The 12,492-nt window shown below is 40.7% G+C and overlaps 9 non-coding genes across 9 annotated transcripts; all 9 read right to left on the reverse strand.

Annotated features, from left to right (window-relative positions):
• Positions 1 to 1,994: 1,994 nt before the first annotated feature.
• TRNAG-UCC (transfer RNA glycine (anticodon UCC)) lies at positions 1,995 to 2,066 on the reverse strand. The gene has a single exon. It is a non-coding gene; the product is annotated as a tRNA-Gly (tRNA).
• Positions 2,067 to 3,637: 1,571 nt separating this feature from the next.
• TRNAE-UUC (transfer RNA glutamic acid (anticodon UUC)) lies at positions 3,638 to 3,709 on the reverse strand. The gene has a single exon. It is a non-coding gene; the product is annotated as a tRNA-Glu (tRNA).
• Positions 3,710 to 4,199: 490 nt separating this feature from the next.
• On the reverse strand, positions 4,200 to 4,285 carry TRNAY-GUA (transfer RNA tyrosine (anticodon GUA)). Its single transcript is given in 2 exon segments — positions 4,200 to 4,235; positions 4,249 to 4,285. It is a non-coding gene; the product is annotated as a tRNA-Tyr (tRNA).
• Positions 4,286 to 4,442: 157 nt separating this feature from the next.
• Positions 4,443 to 4,514, reverse strand: TRNAG-UCC (transfer RNA glycine (anticodon UCC)). Its single transcript has one exon. It is a non-coding gene; the product is annotated as a tRNA-Gly (tRNA).
• Positions 4,515 to 6,646: 2,132 nt separating this feature from the next.
• TRNAY-GUA (transfer RNA tyrosine (anticodon GUA)) lies at positions 6,647 to 6,732 on the reverse strand. Its single transcript is given in 2 exon segments — positions 6,647 to 6,682; positions 6,696 to 6,732. It is a non-coding gene; the product is annotated as a tRNA-Tyr (tRNA).
• Positions 6,733 to 6,888: 156 nt separating this feature from the next.
• On the reverse strand, positions 6,889 to 6,960 carry TRNAG-UCC (transfer RNA glycine (anticodon UCC)). The gene has a single exon. It is a non-coding gene; the product is annotated as a tRNA-Gly (tRNA).
• Positions 6,961 to 8,531: 1,571 nt separating this feature from the next.
• Positions 8,532 to 8,603, reverse strand: TRNAE-UUC (transfer RNA glutamic acid (anticodon UUC)). The gene has a single exon. It is a non-coding gene; the product is annotated as a tRNA-Glu (tRNA).
• Positions 8,604 to 9,093: 490 nt separating this feature from the next.
• TRNAY-GUA (transfer RNA tyrosine (anticodon GUA)) lies at positions 9,094 to 9,179 on the reverse strand. The gene is given in 2 exon segments: positions 9,094 to 9,129; positions 9,143 to 9,179. It is a non-coding gene; the product is annotated as a tRNA-Tyr (tRNA).
• Positions 9,180 to 9,337: 158 nt separating this feature from the next.
• Positions 9,338 to 9,409, reverse strand: TRNAG-UCC (transfer RNA glycine (anticodon UCC)). Its single transcript has one exon. It is a non-coding gene; the product is annotated as a tRNA-Gly (tRNA).
• Positions 9,410 to 12,492: the final 3,083 nt, after the last annotated feature.

The raw sequence follows: 12,492 nt of genomic DNA on the forward strand, positions 1-12,492 counted from the left end.
CCCCAAGTATATTTGATATTATTTTCCCTTAGACATGTTGTAAGGTCCGCAAATTTCTTTCTATTAAGTCTTGTGGTTTGAGAGAGGTCTGGAAAAATAGATAGCGATGCAAATTTTTTATTTTTCTGGGGATTTTTCCTCCATTCTTTAACGAACTGATCTTTTACCCAGAGACTGGAAAGAATAACTATAGTATCTCTATCGCTATCCTTGTATTTAGGATTGGAAGGTCTAGGGATTCTATAAAAGTTTTCCACTGGTATTGGTCCAATCAGTTTAGTATCCAGGTATAAAGTCAAAAGTTCCTTGATATATTGATCTAGATCTGTCGTTGTTTCAGGGATTCCTCTGATTCTCAAATTTTTTCTTTTTGAACTATCTTCCATATCTGCCACTTTGTGTTCCATTCTTTTAATTTCAGCATTTAGGTCGTCATTTTGTGATTTTAGATCTTTAATTGTTGATTGCAAAGTAGAGATTTCTTGAGAGTGAAATAGTAATGATGCCTTTAAGGTAGATATCTCCTCTTTATAGTCTTTCAGGTTCCTATCGAGATCTATTTTGATCTTCATATACAGAGATTCTAAAGCTGTTGATAAATCTTTGTGAGAAATTAATGATTGTTGAGTGTGGTCAAATTCATCAGTACAATGCTCTAATAAAGATTTTTCGGGTGATTCGGAAAGACTTAGTTGACTGCGAGGGGAGTAAAAGGTACTGATAGATTGAGGTTTCCTGGGTTTATTAGTATTTCTCATCTTCTCCCCTTTATCCGATTTGTCAGTCTTGTCCGTTTTATCACTTTTAGGAGGCATAGTAAATTAATTGTTTTGCTAAATAAAGATTGTAAAATTTGAATATAAAGCATATAGTTTGTTCCAATTATTAAAGATGAATTTCTTCTTCTCTCTCTTGATTTAAGTCAAGGAACTATATTTAGACTATAAGTTCTTTATGTGAACCAGCCAAGATTCATAATTCACTCAAATTTAATGACACAGAAGTATCTAGATATTTGGTGAATCACATATATAATAAGATGACGGAGTTCTTAACTCTTCCTTTCCTTTTGCATTTCTTGTCTTTATAACGAAATATTTAAAGTTCCAGAAAAAAAAAAAAAAAAAAATAAAAAAAAAAAAATAGACCATCTGTATATTATTATGGTAATGTTTTCGCTTTTGCAGATATTAGATCAGATATTAGATTTAGACAACACGATCAGAGATAGTCAGAAAATACTTGGATCAAAGTTATCAAGGTTAAAAGTAGATCCTACCAAGATTCTGAGTCGCAGACAAGATCAGATAGGAAACTTTCCTCAGGTTTCAAACTGTTTAGAACTACTTGACTGCGTATCTGCAGGTCTACCACTGCAATTCACATCCTCTGTAGTGGCGTGCCTCCATTTTACATCAATGACGGCACTATCCTCCACCATCCACCAGAGGTTAAACAAAATAATTCATTGGTGGTGCAGGGTAAACCGAAGCAGTTAGGAAGGACCCGTTGCTGTTTCGATACTCGGGGTCGATACTCGGGGTCAATCCCGGTGTTGGTCGCGATGATATCGCGATATTAGTCGCGGTAACGGTCGGTGTTGGTCCCGGTTTTAGTCCCGGTATTGATCGCGGGTCGCGACTCAGCAGACTCCACTCTGGGCTCCAGATTGGATCACCGCACCGGACCGAAGCTTCACCCGACGCGAGGCGCCAAACGAGAGACGCCAGCAGCTCAGTCTCCGTCCGGACTCCCGCCTCAGCCTCTCAGCCCTAGGAACGCCCCCATCTCACGTACGTACGTGCGTCTCTACGCAGTCATTCCGGCGTCCCGAAGGTCGTGTTTCTAGGTGCTGTCCATGCTGATTGTACCTGGAGCAGCCCCTCCCCCACCAACATGGTATGCATTGTGTTACAAGCTACATCAAGTGGAAGGGTTAACTGCAAACGGCTTGAAACTTACTGAATAAACTCGGATGTGTAAGAAAAAAAAGCTGCGTTGGCCGGGAATCGAACCCGGGTCAACTGCTTGGAAGGCAGCTATGCTCACCACTATACCACCAACGCCATATGGAAAGATAGGCTTTTACACTAGAGATGGGAAGGTCTGGGGAAAAAAAAGCCCAGAAAAAAACATGAGAAAAAAATAACATTTTCTTCCCGTTTTTTTCCAAAGCCGTTTTTTGTTTGTGGGAAATGATGTCATGTAGATGTTATTGTGTCATTTTGCAGCCTTTAGCAGAATTTAGTTTTATGTGGAATATGGAATGTTTCATCAGAACATTTAGAAATCTCGCGGACCTTCAGGAAATGTTAAAAATTGTCATCTTCTGCCTTTGGTCAGATCCTCTGCTCTGGCCTGGCCTCTTTCTACACATAGGTTTCTGTAGCGTAGCGGTTATAACGTTTGCCTCACATGAGGAAGGTCCCCGGTTCGAAACCGGGTAGAAACACTTCTTTTCATTCTTCCCATTTAAAATACAGAGCCAATGACTTCATCAACAAAGAGGGCAATCTGCTCCTCAGTTTTGTACCAGAAGGTGGTGCTGTTTCCCTAGGTCTTGGCCTAATCAAGAAAAAGGTGGTCAATCTACTGATGTCTTTCTTTCAGGTAAATGACTGGTGCTTCACATACTTTTTGCTTTGTTGCATTAGTGTATTCCTTTGTTTTTCTTGTTTGTAATTTGGATTTTGAGACGATTTTTCCATGATATGTTTGAACCTGATGCAGTACTCACTATAACTATAAAATGAAATACCTGGTCATTATATTGTGGTGCTATCAAAACTATACATACAATGTAATGTTGTTATAAATACACCTGTTTTGTGATTCGTACGGATAGTTACCTGTAAGTTGTCGGTGGCCAGACTGGGGATAAGTAAGCAGCACTGGAAGTTTCAGGAATTCCACCCTTCCTCCAGCAATCATCAGATATAGAAGATATAATACTTGATCCCTTTAAGCCCATCTCATGGTGATGGGGCTGCCCTGAGAACAAGAGCAGTATGATCAGGTTTTACCATAAGTTTGTCCGGTGTAATTCACTTTTCCCGCAGTGACAGTTTCTTTTACATAAATAGAATTTTCTGAAGGGACAAATTATACATATTACATATAAAACATATACACTTTATGAAAGGATGTGGACACCCCTCCTAATTATTGAGTTTAGGTATTTCAGCCACATCCATTGCTAACAGGTGTATAAAATCAAGCACATAGTCGACCATCTTCCTAGACAGACATTGGCATTATGTCTCCCTTTTCCTCTTCATCTATCTTTGTTCTCTTTATCTCCCAACCCTTTCTCTTTACCTCTCCCTGTGTGTCCACTTTTTCTTTACCGCTACCTTTTGTCACTTCCTCTCCCTTTTCTTTAATCTATCCTCCTTTTCTTTAGTCTCTCCATTTTCATTTTCTTTCCTCCTGTTGCATTTTATATAATCTCTCTAATCTATTTCTCCCCTTTCTGATGTTCCTTGACCAGCCCAAAGAGGTAAAGAATTTGGACCAGTATTTTGAGGTGGCTCTTCAGGTAAGATGAGCCCTGTAGATGTTGGGGAATATGATTAATGCCATTTGATTTGACCAACTAGCAAACGGATAGCAACATAGGGTTCCAATAAAAACTAGCTTCCCATACCGGGAGTCGTACCCGGGCCGCCTGGGTGAAAACCAGGAATCCTAACCGCTAGACCATATGGGATACGTGTCTACACCCTGCTCACACCACATGGGATGGTGTATGTGACGGAGCATCCACAGATCCTATAGGAGGTTAACCTTTTTCTTTTAAAATACAGTTGTAATGCCTGTCAGTCCGCGGCTGCAGTTGATGAGTTCCTGTTCCAATGATCTTTTTGATATGCGTCAGAGTTTTATTTTCCCTGCAATCCCAGGTGATACACTACAGAGAGATTCCTCCTCCGTACACGAGATAGGGCAGAACTCAAATTATAAAACCCCTCCCCACCTGGTGACCCTCTGTCATTGAAAACAGCATTCCTGATTGCCATTACCTCCACTAGGCGCATCACTGAACTATAGGCATTGTCTACGGCAGAGCCTTTTCTTTGGATCTTCCCAGATAAAGTGGTCCTTTTGCTGCCCACGGAATTCGCACCTAAAGTCCACTCTTCACTCTGTAGGATCAACCTACCATTTTTTTACCCATCTCACAAAAATAAAAAAAGCATTCCTTCGAGCCGGAATCGAACCAGCGACCTAAGGATGTCTGATCGTTTTCTACAGTCCTCCGCTCTACCAGCTGAGCTATCGAAGGTCGTGTTTCTAGGTGCTGTCCATGCTGATTGTACCTGGAGCAGCCCCTCCCCCACCAACATGGTATGCATTGTGTTACAAGCTACATCAAGTGGAAGGGTTAACTGCAAACGGCTTGAAACTTACTGAATAAACTCGGATGTGTAAGAAAAAAAAGCTGCGTTGGCCGGGAATCGAACCCGGGTCAACTGCTTGGAAGGCAGCTATGCTCACCACTATACCACCAACGCCATATGGAAAGATAGGCTTTTACACTAGAGATGGGAAGGTCTGGGAAAAAAAAACCCAGAAAAAAACATGAGAAAAAAATGACATTTTCTTCCCGTTTTTTTCCAAAGCCGTTTTTTGTTTGTGGGAAATGATGTCATGTAGATGTTATTGTGTCATTTTGCAGCCTTTAGCAGAATTTAGTTTTATGTGGAATATGGAATGTTTCATCAGAACATTTAGAAATCTCGCGGACCTTCAGGAAATGTTAAAAATTGTCATCTTCTGCCTTTGGTCAGATCCTCTGCTCTGGCCTGGCCTCTTTCTACACATAGGTTTCTGTAGCGTAGCGGTTATAACGTTTGCCTCACATGAGGAAGGTCCCCGGTTCGAAACCGGGTAGAAACACTTCTTTACATTCTTCCCATTTAAAATACAGAGCCGATGACTTCATCAACAAAGAGGGCAATCTGCTCCTCAGTTTTGTACCAGAAGGTGGTGCTGTTTCCCTAGGTCTTGGCCTAATCAAGAAAAAGGTGGTCAATCTACTGATGTCTTTCTTTCAGGTAAATGACTGGTGCTTCACATACTTTTTGCTTTGTTGCATTAGTGTATTCCTTTGTTTTTCTTGTTTGTAATTTGGATTTTGAGACGATTTTTCCATGATATGTTTGAACCTGATGCAGTACTCACTATAACTATAAAATGAAATACCTGGTCATTATATTGTGGTGCTATCAAAACTATACATACAATGTAATGTTGTTATAAATACACCTGTTTTGTGATTCGTACGGATAGTTACCTGTAAGTTGTCGGTGGCCAGACTGGGGATAAGTAAGCAGCACTGGAAGTTTCAGGAATTCCACCCTTCCTCCAGCAATCATCAGATATAGAAGATATAATACTTGATCCCTTTAAGCCCATCTCATGGTGATGGGGCTGCCCTGAGAACAAGAGCAGTATGATCAGGTTTTACCATAAGTTTGTCCGGTGTAATTCACTTTTCCCGCAGTGACAGTTTCTTTTACATAAATAGAATTTTCGGAAGGGACAAATTATACATATTACATATAAAACATATACACTTTATGAAAGGATGTGGACACCCCTCCTAATTATTGAGTTTAGGTATTTCAGCCACATCCATTGCTAACAGGTGTATAAAATCAAGCACATAGTCGACCATCTTCCTAGACAGACATTGGCATTATGTCTCCCTTTTCCTCTTCATCTATCTTTGTTCTCTTTATCTCCCAACCCTTTCTCTTTACCTCTCCCTGTGTGTCCACTTTTTCTTTACCGCTACCTTTTGTCACTTCCTCTCCCTTTTCTTTAATCTATCCTCCTTTTCTTTAATCTCTCCATTTTCATTTTCTTTCCTCCTGTTGCATTTTATATAATCTCTCTAATCTATTTCTCCCCTTTCTGATGTTCCTTGACCAGCCCAAAGAGGTAAGGAATTTGGACCAGTATTTTGAGGTGGCTCTTCAGGTAAGATGAGCCCTGTAGATGTTGGGGAATATGATTAATGCCATTTGATTTGACCAACTAGCAAACGGATAGCAACATAGGGTTCCAATAAAAACTAGCTTCCCATACCGGGAGTCGAACCCGGGCCGCCTGGGTAAAAACCAGGAATCCTAACCGCTAGACCATATGGGATACGTGTCTACACCCTGCTCACACCACATGGGATGGTGTATGTGACGGAGCATCCACAGATCCTATAGGAGGTTAACCTTTTTCTTTTAAAATACAGTTGTAATGCCTGTCAGTCCGCGGCTGCAGTTGATGAGTTCCTGTTCCAATGATCTTTGTGATATGCGTCAGAGTTTTATTTTCCCTGCAATCCCAGGTGATACACTACAGAGAGATTCCTCCTCCGTACACGAGATAGGGCAGAACTCAAATTATAAAACCCCTCCCCACCTGGTGACCCTCTGTCATTGAAAACAACATTCCTGATTGCCATTACCTCCACTAGGCGCATCACTGAACTATAGGCATTGTCTACGGCAGAGCCTTTTCTTTGGATCTTCCCAGATAAAGTGGTCCTTTTGCTGCCCACGGAATTCGCACCTAAAGTCCACTCTTCACTCTGTAGGATCAACCTACCATTTTTTTACCCATCTCACAAAAATAAAAAAAGCATTCCTTCGAGCCGGAATCGAACCAGCGACCTAAGGATGTCTGATCGTTTTCTACAGTCCTCCGCTCTACCAGCTGAGCTATCGAAGGCCGTGTTTCTAGGTGCTGTCCATGCTGATTGTACCTGGAGCAGCCCCTCCCCCACCAACATGGTATGCATTGTGTTACAAGCTACATCAAGTGGAAGGGTTAACTGCAAACGGCTTGAAACTTACTGAATAAACTCGGATGTGTAAGAAAAAAAGTTGCGTTGGCCGGGAATCGAACCCGGGTCAACTGCTTGGAAGGCAGCTATGCTCACCACTATACCACCAACGCCATATGGAAAGATAGGCTTTTACACTAGAGATGGGAAGGTCTGGGGAAAAAAAAGCCCAGAAAAAAACATGAGAAAAAAATAACATTTTCTTCCCGTTTTTTTCCAAAGCCGTTTTTTGTTTGTGGGAAATGATGTCATGTAGATGTTATTGTGTCATTTTGCAGCCTTTAGCAGAATTTAGTTTTATGTGGAATATGGAATGTTTCATCAGAACATTTAGAAATCTCGCGGACCTTCAGGAAATGTTAAAAATTGTCATCTTCTGCCTTTGGTCAGATCCTCTGCTCTGGCCTGGCCTCTTTCTACACATAGGTTTCTGTAGCGTAGCGGTTATAACGTTTGCCTCACATGAGGAAGGTCCCCGGTTCGAAACCGGGTAGAAACACTTCTTTTCATTCTTCCCATTTAAAATACAGAGCCGATGACTTCATCAACAAAGAGGGCAATCTGCTCCTCAGTTTTGTACCAGAAGGTGGTGCTGTTTCCCTAGGTCTTGGCCTAATCAAGAAAAAGGTGGTCAATCTACTGATGTCTTTCTTTCAGGTAAATGACTGGTGCTTCACATACTTTTTGCTTTGTTGCATTAGTGTATTCCTTTGTTTTTCTTGTTTGTAATTTGGATTTTGAGACGATTTTTCCATGATATGTTTGAACCTGATGCAGTACTCACTATAACTATAAAATGAAATACCTGGTCAGTATATTGTGGTGCTATCAAAACTATACATACAATGTAATGTTGTTATAAATACATCTGCTTTGTGATTCGTACGGATAGTTACCTGTAAGTTGTCGGTGGCCAGACTGGGGATAAGTAAGCAGCACTGGAAGTTTCAGGAATTCCTCCCTTCCTCCAGCAATCATCAGATATAGAAGATATAATACTTGATCCCTTTAAGCCCATCTCATGGTGATGGGGCTGCCCTGAGAACAAGAGCAGTATGATCAGGTTTTACCATAAGTTTGTCCGGTGTAATTCACTTTTCCCGCAGTGACAGTTTCTTTTACATAAATAGAATTTTCTGAAGGGACAAATTATACATATTACATATAAAACATATACACTTTATGAAAGGATGTGGACACCCCTCCTAATTATTGAGTTTAGGTATTTCAGCCACATCCATTGCTAACAGGTGTATAAAATCAAGCACATAGTCGACCATCTTCCTAGACAGACATTGGCATTATGTCTCCCTTTTCCTCTTCATCTATCTTTGTTCTCTTTATCTCCCAACCCTTTCTCTTTACCTCTCCCTGTGTGTCCACTTTTTCTTTACCGCTACCTTTTGTCACTTCCTCTCCCTTTTCTTTAATCTATCCTCCTTTTCTTTAATCTCTCCATTTTCATTTTCTTTCCTCCTGTTGCATTTTATATAATCTCTCTAATGTATTTCTCCCCTTTCTGATGTTCCTTGACCAGCCCAAAGAGGTAAGGAATTTGGACCAGTATTTTGAGGTGGCTCTTCAGGTAAGATGAGCCCTGTAGATGTTGGGGAATATGATTAATGCCATTTGATTTGACCAACTAGCAAACGGATAGCAACATAGGGTTCCAATAAAAACTAGCTTCCCATACCGGGAGTCGAACCCAGGCCGCCTGGGTGAAAACCAGGAATCCTAACCGCTAGACCATATGGGATACGTGTCTACACCCTGCTCACACCACATGGGATGGTGTATGTGACGGAGCATCCACAGATCCTATAGGAGGTTAACCTTTTTCTTTTAAAATACAGTTGTAATGCCTGTCAGTCCGCGGCTGCAGTTGATGAGTTCCTGTTCCAATGATCTTTGTGATATGCGTCAGAGTTTTATTTTCCCTGCAATCCCAGGTGATACACTACAGAGAGATTCCTCCTCCGTACACGAGATAGGGCAGAACTCAAATTATAAAACCCCTCCCCACCTGGTGACCCCCTGTCATTGAAAACAGCATTCCTGATTGCCATTACCTCCACTAGGCGCATCACTGAACTATAGGCATTGTCTACGGCAGAGCCTTTTCTTTGGATCTTCCCAGATAAAGTGGTCCTTTTGCTGCCCACGGAATTCGCACCTAAAGTCCACTCTTCACTCTGTAGGATCAACCTACCATTTTTTTACCCATCTCACAAAAATAAAAAAAGCAATCCTTCGAGCCGGAATCGAACCAGCGACCTAAGGATGTCTGATTGTTTTCTACAGTCCTCCGCTCTACCAGCTGAGCTATCGAAGGTCGTGTTTCTAGGTGCTGTCCATGCTGATTGTACCTGGAGCAGCCCCTCCCCCACCAACATGGTATGCATTGTGTTACAAGCTACATCAAGTGGAAGGGTTAACTGCAAACGGCTTGAAACTTACTGAATAAACTCGGATGTGTAAGATAAAAAAAGTTGCGTTGGCCGGGAATCGAACCCGGGTCAACTGCTTGGAAGGTAGCTATGCTCACCACTATACCACCAACGCCATATGGAAAGATAGGCTTTTACACTAGAGATGGGAAGGTCTGGGGAAAAAAAAAACAGAAAAAAACATGAGAAAAAAATAACATTTTCTTCCCGTTTTTTTCCAAAGCCGTTTTTTGTTTGTGGGAAATGATGTCATTTCCTTGCGCTCAGACTCAGCAGCACTCAGAGGATGCTCACTTTCTATGGAGGTTGCGTAACGTTTTCTTTGATTTCATAAAAATGAACCCTGTTGATGATGTCCTGGGAAAGGCTGGGTTTTGAGACCCTTGAGTTTTAGGATAATGTGAGTTAGATCCAGTCTGATATACAACGAAGGTAAAAGAAGTGTGTTTTAGGAGTTCTGCATATGTAGATGTTATTGTGTAATTTTGGAGCCTTTAGCAGAATTTAGTTTTATGTGGAATATGGAATGTTTTATCAGAACATTTAGAAATCTCGCGGACCTTCAGGAAATGTTAAAAATTGTCATCTTCTGCCTTTGGTCAGATCCTCTGGCCTGGCCCCTTTCTTCACGTAGGTTTCTGTAGCGTAGCAGTTATAACCTTTGCCTCACATGAGGAAGGTCTCCGGTTCAAAACCGGGTAGAAACACTTGTTTTCATTCTTCCCATTTAAAATACAGAGCCGATGACTTCATCAACAAAGAGGGCAATCTGCTCCTCAGTTTTGTACCAGAAGGTGGTGCTGTTGCCCTAGGTCTTGGCCTAATCAAGAAAAAGGTGGTCAATCTACTAATGTCTTTCTTTCAGGTAAATGACTGGTGCTTCACATACTTTTTGCTTTGTTGCATTAGTGTATTCCTTTGTTTTTCTTGTTTGTAATTTGGATTTTGAGACGATTTTTCCATGATATGTTTGAACCTGATGCAGTACTCACTATAACTATAAAATGAAATACCTGGTCAGTATATTGTGGTGCTATCAAAACTATACATACAATGTAATGGTGTTATAAATACACCTGTTTTGTGATTCATACGGATAGTTACCTGTAAGTTGTCGGTGGCCAGACTGGGGATAAGTAAGCAGCACTGGAAGTTTCAGGAATTCCTTTCTCCAGCAATCATCAGATATAGAAGATATAATACTTGATCCCTTTAAGCCCATCTCATGGTGATGGGGCTGCCCTGAGAACAAGAGCAGTATGATCAGGTTTTACCATAAGTTTGTCCGGTGTAATTCACTTTTCCCGCAGTGACAGTTTCTTTTACATAAATAGAATTTTCTGAAGGGACAAATTATACATATTACATATAAAACATATACACTTTATGAAAGGATGTGGAAACCCCTCCTAATTATTGAGTTTAGGTATTTCAGCCACATCCATTGCTAACAGGTGTATAAAATCAAGCACATAGTCGACCATCTTCCTAGACAGACATTAGCATTATGTCTCCCTTTTCCTCTTCATCTATCTTTGTTCTCTTTATCTCCCAACCCTTTCTCTTTACCTCTCCCTGTGTGTCCACTTTTTCTTTACCGCTACCTTTTGTCACTTCCTCTCCCTTTTATATATATCTATATAGGGATGCACCGAAATGAAAATTCTGGACCTGAAAATTTAGTATTCATTTGACTGAAACCGAAAATGCCCCCCCATACCTTAAGGGTTAATATAAGTGATTTTCTTCTTTCTCATTTCGTGCTCCCACACATATTATATATTGTTTTTTTTTCAGGACAAACAGGGATTTCTTTAGATACCATTAATTTTATCATATCATCTAATTTACTATAAAAAAATGATAAAATATGGGGATTTTTTTTAAAAACTATATATTTTTAAAAACTAGACACCCCAATGTATTTCAAATGCTGGTAATTTAACCCTTTCCATGCACTAATTTTACCACCAGCCTCTGTGAAACTTTATGGTACGTTGTACTTCAGGTATAAATTTATCGCTCCTGGTATATGTCCCTGTCAAACAACACCCCAATATGTGTTCAGTAACATCTCCTGACCGCAGTGATACCCCACATGCATGGGTTTGTTGGGTTATTTGGGAGGTAAAAGGCCGCCTTTGTGAGGTGTGTATTTTTAGGCCATTTAGACATCTGATCCTACTGCCCCCATGTCCCATATTTGGGACATCTTTGAACCCGGCCAATTCAATTTATCCCATCCACTCATGCATTTTTTAATACAAGACACACCCATATTTTAACTCTTTCCATGCTGGAATTTTTGTAAAGATAAAGAATTTTAGGACTTGCTTATTAATTTTTTTTATTTTTTTTGGTGACAGTGGGGATTTTTACATGTTACCATATAATTTTTATTTTTTTAAACATTTTTGAACAATTCTTTTTAATTTTTTTTTACATTTTTTATTTATTTTTTTTACTAATCACTCAGTGAGCTGGGCTCCATTGACCTTGCATGGTTGGATGCAGTACCTGCATTCAACCTGCATGAGGAGCTTGAGAGTTCATAAGAGGGTCTGGATAGACCCTCTATGAACTCATATCTATTGTTGATGCCATCCTGTGAATGACGGCAACGTCATTTACAGGATGGCACTTGTGGTTGCTCTTCGGAGCAATCACAAGGCTATCGGGGTAGGGGGGTAGTGTTGCTGACATGCCTCGATATCGAGGCATGTCAGCAACACCGTTTATGCTTAGGAAGCGGCAATTTCTTTGATTTTAAGCTGGTTGGAGGGAGATCCTTGATCTCCCCAACCGAGCTTGCTCCTCTAGCGGCGGACATTACTGTCCGTCTCTGGAGGGGTGCTGTGCACACAACCGGTAGCGGACCGCACCCCTTCGGTACGCTACTGGTTGTGCTCACAATTTTTGTTCGTGTGCGCTCCCTCTGAAAGCTATGTGCGCGCGCACAAGCGCACAGCTTAGAGGGAACACTGGTTGTAATATTTGTTTTAACAACAATTAGCATTCAATAAACTACATGTCATTAGGAAGATTGATAGGGCAATCATAACTTTCGTGTAAGAACATTTTGTGCGCATCAACATGGCAACGATTATTCAATATCCCATACCTAATTTACTTAATTTACCCTGGCACTTAATGATATGGCATTATTTACATGTCGCTATTACAAGACAAACGAAGTTC

This window comes from Spea bombifrons, chromosome 3, assembly GCF_027358695.1.
Source record: "Spea bombifrons isolate aSpeBom1 chromosome 3, aSpeBom1.2.pri, whole genome shotgun sequence".
NCBI classification, from domain to species: domain Eukaryota; kingdom Metazoa; phylum Chordata; class Amphibia; order Anura; family Pelobatidae; genus Spea; species Spea bombifrons.